The 6,783-nt window shown below is 44.1% G+C and overlaps 1 long non-coding RNA gene across 1 annotated transcript; it reads left to right on the forward strand.

Annotated features, from left to right (window-relative positions):
- Positions 1-1,240: 1,240 nt before the first annotated feature.
- On the forward strand, positions 1,241-6,308 carry LOC124002068. The gene is made up of 4 exons (XR_006832908.1): positions 1,241-1,386; positions 3,654-3,698; positions 4,267-4,873; positions 5,121-6,308. It is a non-coding gene; the product is annotated as an uncharacterized LOC124002068 (long non-coding RNA).
- The last annotated feature ends 475 nt before the right edge of the window (positions 6,309-6,783 follow it).

Raw genomic sequence — 6,783 nt, forward strand, 5'->3', positions numbered from 1 at the left:
TATGGACAGCGATAGTGAGAAAGAAGAGGGGAGACGAGATTCGTACCCCTGTCGCCTGGAGTCTGGGGACTCCTGCACATTTTTTTTATTTTATTTTTATTTTACTAGGCAAGTCAGTTAAGAACAAATTCTTATTTTCAATGACGGCCTAGGAACAGTGGGTTAACTGCCTGTTCAGGGGCAGAACGACAGATGTCTACTTTGTCAGCTCGGGGATTTGAACTTGCAACCTTCTGGTTACTAGTCCAACGCTCTAACCACTGCCGCCCCATTCAAGGATAGATTTGTTTATTTGTGCATTTTTTTCACCTTTCCTCACCAATCCTAGAAACGTGAGCTGTCTACTGGGGCCACGGCACTAATGTAGGAAGTCAAAATCACCTAATATGTAAACCTGGATTCACCAGCATTCTGCACCCCAAAGGATAAGAGGCCAGGCAACATTACTGAGGCCCAGCTGGCTATATACTGTAGGTATTCTGCACCATACAACATGTTTGACTGAGTGTTGAAGCAGGATAGCAAAACGAGAACCGAACTGATATGTCAAATGTCTCAAACCATGAGCCTTGCAGTAGAAATGGAAGACTCAACACCTAACATGGTCTAAGTCACACCATGACACTACACTAAAACGAGCATGAAGAACCTGTGTTACTGGCACCAGCCCGGGCCATAAATGTAACTACCTTTCACAACATCCATATATTTATCCAACTCAGTGAACTTTCATATGTGATGAGTGAGAACATACTATATATATATATATATATATATATATATATATATACAAACCGCCTAGTCGTATATATATATATATATGGGTATTTTACTCTGTTGTGCCGATGTTTTCATTACTGAATTACTGAGTCCTACCCTATGATTCATTGCAAAATGTCCCACATGCGCAACAATGCCATCAATAACCTTGCATTCGATCTTAAATCTACACTGCCATAGCATTTAAAAGGTAGACAGAGTATTAACAGTAGACAGAGTATTTTACATACATATCCCCACTGATCCGAATACCCGTCTTATCGCTCAGCAATTACTCCTTTTGAAACCTTGTGTTAGTAATCATTACAAATCGCAATGGCACCATAAACCACCAGAGTTATGACAGCGTAGAATAATTCATTATGGACATGGGGAGAAGTTGAAAAGTTGAATAGCGGGGTTCTGTGTGGAAGCTCTGTACAGTGGTGGATGTACAGGATACTCTGGGCTAAGCAAAAATAACGCCACTGTTTTCCTTGTACTTGTGGTTGGCTTGGCCTGTGGCCAGGAAGTATTTAGGACTGGCACATAAATGGCACGATGGAAAAGGAAGCCGGACCAGAGCATGTGACATTGACAGCACGACCAAGAGACACCTATCTTGAGGTTAGTACATGCTTCCATAATGGTTATGTGACAGAATGCTAAGAGAAGATAACAGCTAACATTCCTACCCATCTTAGACAGCAGGGAAGTCTTATGTTTGTGTGAGGTATCTGAAAGAAGGCTCTTACAGAATACCCTATGAGCCTTTGCTACGATGAAACCTCAAATAATCAGTGCTCTTGTAATGCACTGAAATGCATCGTTTTCCCAACACTACATGCAATCGTTTGCGGTATACTTCTTGAAATCAGCAATGGACGGGAGAGTTTGCCTGCCACTAATTTCGCCAAACCGCCTAGTCGTTGCGTTCCCATCGGGTGACTCAGCAGCTGAGAAATGAACTGTGTTGTAAACCTGGCTGAGAGCAGGAACACACAGTAAAGAAACCGACTCGTTGGACCGCATGCTTGATGTGAGGCACCCATTTTTTTCCCATGTTGATGCAATGATTATGTGGTTTAGTAAAGTGAACCACGAGACGTTCTGTATATTTACACCGGTTAGGCTATTTTTACCAGGAAACTTTTGTTTTCACAGTAGAGTTGAGTCACACTGTAACCTTAGCAACTGTTTTTTTCCCTTGCCTATTTTGATTTAAAAAAGTGTATTTAACCTTCTATTTAAGTAGGCAAATTCAGTTAAGAACAAATTCTTATTTGCAATGATGGCCTACCCTGGTGAAAACCCTCCCTTAATGCGGACGATGCTGGGCCAATTGTGCGCCGGCCCTATGGGGCACCCGATCATGGCAGGTTGTGATACAGCTCAGGATCGAACCAGGGTCTGTAGTAACGCCTCTAGCACTGAGATGCAGTGCCTTAGACCGCTGCGGCACTCGGGAGCCCCTCTACTATAGCAATGCCTATGTATTGCATTGATATAGTATGAAAGAAAAATCAAGCCCGCAAGTGCAGGTAGTCATCCTCTAGTTTTAATCGGTATCTAAATTGCCCAGCTGAGTATAAAAACTTGCACAAATAAATTGTGTAAAGCAGTCTGGATTCAAAAGTAAAATACAGATCTTCTCAAGTGATATTGTTGCAATATAAGTTGAATTGTGTGACCCTATTTTAAAACGTTTTGGAAAGCAACCGTCCAAAACGGAGAGATGCCGGATCCTGTTCCGGCAGGATCCTTTTCCGGTAGGATCCTGTTCCGGCAGGATCCTTTTCCGGCAGGATCCTGTTCCGGCAGGATCCTTTTCCGGCAGGATCCTTTTCCGGGAGGATCCTGTTCCGGGAGGATCCTGTTCCGGCAGGATCCTTTTCCGGTAGGATCCTTTTCCGGTAGGATCCTGTTCCGGCAGGATCCTTTTCCGGTAGGATCCTGTTCCGGCAGGATCCTTTTCCTGCAGGATCCTTTTCCGGCAGGATCCTTTTCCGGTAGGATCCTTTTCCGGTAGGATCCTGTTCCGGTAGGATCCTGTACCGGCAGGATCCTTTTCTGGCAGGATCCTTTTCCGGTAGGATCCTGTTCCGGTAGGATCCTGTTCCGGCAGGATCCTTTTCCGGCAGGATCCGGCACAAGTTAAGCAATGTTAACAACGTATTGTAAAGGAACAGATGACAATCAACAACGGTCTTGGATGTGTCTCTTGCACTCACTTTAATCTAGGCAACTGTTTCGGAAATAAGACTGATTGTGAAGTAATTTGGGGGAAAAGCTCCTGTCTCATCGATTATGTAAATGATTATTTCTATCTGGCTGTATAAAAGTCCCCCCGAATCTCTGAGAGAGATTGAACCATGAGACCCTGCAGACACTGGACACTGAGACTCTCCTCATCAGTTATCTGGGTAAACTCGGCAGGAAGCCTAGCGGTAAGATCGGCAGGCAGCCTAGCGGTAAGACCGGCAGGCATCCTAGCGGTAAGACCGGCAGGCATCCTAGCGAAAAGACCGGCAGGCAGCCTAGCGGTAAGACCGGCAGGCAGCCTAGCGGTAAGACCGGCAGGCAGCCTAGCGGTAAGACCGGCAGGCAGCCTAGAGGTAAGACCGGCAGGCATCCTAGAGGTAAGACCGGCAGGCAGCCTAGCGGTAAGACCGGCAGGCAGCCTAGAGGTAAGACCGGCAGGCAGCCTAGAGGTAAGACCGGCAGGCAGCCTAGAGGTAAGACCGGCAGGCAGCCTAGCGGTAAGACCGGCAGGTAGCCTAGAGGTAAGGCAGTGACACTTTGGAGTTGTACTGTATACTCAAGTCATTTGATCATTCATAGATTTATTGAGTTGTTTAAAATAATTTGTTTTATTTAATACTTCTGTTGAATAGTTTGAACTGGAAGCTACACCCTTCACCCTTCACTTCACAATGATGGTAAGACATTACATGTATTTGTTTTCTCATTACATATTTTGTATGTGTACTTCAATATTAAACTGGTAGATGGATGTTTTGTTTGAAATTTTATACAAATTATAGTTTAAAGGAGCAATTTGCAGTTAGAAATATAACAATGCAACACCCCACCACTGTTTTGTTAAACGGCTGAGGGATGGGGCTGGAGAAATGTAACCACTCTCAAATGTTGGACAGCGACGAAGTCCAACGTCTCAACTGAGGGTTCCATTTGCACCATCTGCATCACTGTCACCTGTCCAGGCCTAGTGTGACATGGACACTGATTGCAAAAAAGTTGACTGAGAGTAGCACATCACTATTTCTGTATCTTTGACATCCTTACAAATACAGAAAAATACAGTAGCTCTCTCCTCTCTCTGTGTGTGTGTGTGTGTGTGTGTGTGTGTGTGTGTGTGTGTGTGTGTGTGTGTGTGTGTGTGTGTGTGTGTGTGTGTGTGTGTGTGTGTGTGTGTGTGTGTGTGTGTCTGTGTGTGTGTGTGTGTGTGTGTGTGTGTGTGTGTGTGTGTGTGTGTGTGTGTGCCAGAGGAAAATGGACGGCACTGTGAACTTCTACAGACCCTGGGACCAGTACAAAAATGGTTCTGGAGAGGTGAGTGAGAGGCTGGGTGAGACTTCTGGAGAGTCCTGGCTGGGTGAGAGTTTACTTCATAGAAACATGCTATGTCTGGAGAGTCCTGGCTAGGTGAGAGTTTACTTCATAGAAACATGCTATGTCTGGAGAGTCTTGGCTGGGTGAGAGTTTACTTCATAGAAACATGCTATGTCTGGAGAGTCCTGGCTGGGTGAGAGTTTACTTCATAGAAACATGCTATGTCTGGAGAGTCCTGGCTGGGTGAGAGTTTACTTCATAGAAACATGCTATGTCTGGAGAGTCCTGGCTGGGTGAGAGTTTACTTCATAGAAACATGCTATGTCTGGAGAGTCCTGGCTGGGTGAGAGTTTACTTCATAGAAACATGCTATGTCTGGAGAGTCCTGGCTGGGTGAGAGTTTACTTCAGGACTGGAGAACATCCACCTCTTTACTAAGAAGGAAGAAGGGTGGACATGGATGACTTTGAGGAAAACAGAGAGACTCAGAGGCTGACGGCTACAAGATGCACGTCACTGGCTTCCAAAAATGGAAGTGCAGGTGAGTGAGGAATTAGATATGTTGTTTTTTGGGAATATTAACACAAAAGTCATTCATACACTGCTCCATCGTCATAGTTTTCTGGGAGCACATGCACAGTACTGTGTTTGTCCTATAAACCTCAGAGAAATTTTTTACCAATACTTTATTGGGCTGTAATGACATACCCCCTATGCAGAAAAAGGAGTACCACTCATAAACACGGGACAATTGGACTCATGATCATTTTATTTCTCTGTTTTTCAAGGGACTCACTGAAGCTTCTTAACCGGGTAGAAATGAACCGCCTTCGACAAAGACAATGACGCTCCGCCTCAGAATTTTGCAAGTAGATAATATGCTGCATTTTGGTATATGACTTGTCACAATGCAAACATCAACAGATTGTACTTATGGGGAAAGACACAATATGTTACTACTGGTGTTAACTGGGCTACGTGGAAAAGTTATTTTACTGGATTTTTCTTGGCCATCTCTATGAAGATCAGACCAGTGTCAGACCACTGAAGAGAAGCCAGCCAGCAGGGTCTCCCAATGTCTGTTGCAGGGGCTTAGACCCGCTACTCTGACATTACAGTATCTCATTCATCATCCAATCATTGCCACCTGTATCAGATGAGACGTGGGATATCTGTTTTATAAATGTTACGTGTGCTTCTGACCTGACAACTTTAACTTGATCTACAAACATTGTGTTGATGACGAGCGGGACCCTGCCTTCTGGCGATGCAGCTAAATGTTTAAGGGTTATCACATGTATCCTTATTGTCCTCTTGTTGTGTAATGCAACCGTATGCAACCACATGCAGTCATTACAGTGCGCACATTCCATACAGATTTTCAGTACCTTTCATAATGACTAGGTTGCAGTACCTTTCATAATGACTAGGTTGCAGTACCTTTCATAATGACTAGGTTGCAGTACCTTTCATAATGACTAGGTTGCAGTACCTTTCATAATGACTAGGTTGCAGTACCTTTCATTAATGACAAGGTTGTAGTACCTTTCATAATGACTAGGTTGCAGTACCTTTCATAATGACTAGGTTGCAGACTGCACTCTCCTATCTGAAACAATCATGTCTAGCATCTTACTTTTTGATGAAGGGGCCTGCTTCGTGTTAAGGAGAGGCAATAGTTAGTGGAGTAGTCTCTCAAATGTAGGTCCTTTGGCAGTTATCATTGCCAGACCGAATGCCTCGAATAGCATGTCATTAGCTACTTTGACCCTGCATGACACAATAATTGCAGCACTAAAGGAAGGCAATGGAAAGGATCTGAATGTCATGCGTAGCGTGAAGTCCCTGGGCAGAATGAAGGTATGTTTACATTTGCTGACTAAAATGAGGACTGTTGTTTATGGACTATCCAGTATGAATGTATTTGTTTTACTTTTTGACCACGAGCAAAATACACCCAATAAATAAAATGTATGAACAAAGGTATTTTAATAATGTTTTATGTAAGGGACCAAAATTCCTCTTTGAACACAATTCATACAAAACAATGTGGTCACCCCTTCAAATGAGTGGATTTGGCTATTTCAGCCACACCCATTGCTGACAGGTGTAGAGTGTACAATTGAGCACACAGCCATGCAATCTCCATAGACAAACATTGGCAGTAGAATGGCCTTAATGAAGAGCTCAGAGACTTTTAACTTGGCACCGTCATAGGATGCCACCTTTCCAACAGTAAGTGCTGTTATTGTGAAGTGGAAACGTCTAGGAGCAACAATGGCTCAGCCGCAAAGTGGTAGGCCACCCAAGCTGAATGCCGCAGCGTGTAGCACGTTAAAATGGTCTGTCCTCAGTTGCAACACTCACTACCGAGTTCCAAAATGCCTCTGGAAGCAACTTCAGCACAAGAACTGTTAGTCAGGAGCTTCATGAAATGGGTTTCGATGGCCA

This window comes from Oncorhynchus gorbuscha, linkage group LG17 (assembly GCF_021184085.1).
Source record: "Oncorhynchus gorbuscha isolate QuinsamMale2020 ecotype Even-year linkage group LG17, OgorEven_v1.0, whole genome shotgun sequence".
Classification (NCBI taxonomy): Eukaryota; Metazoa; Chordata; class Actinopteri; order Salmoniformes; family Salmonidae; genus Oncorhynchus; species Oncorhynchus gorbuscha.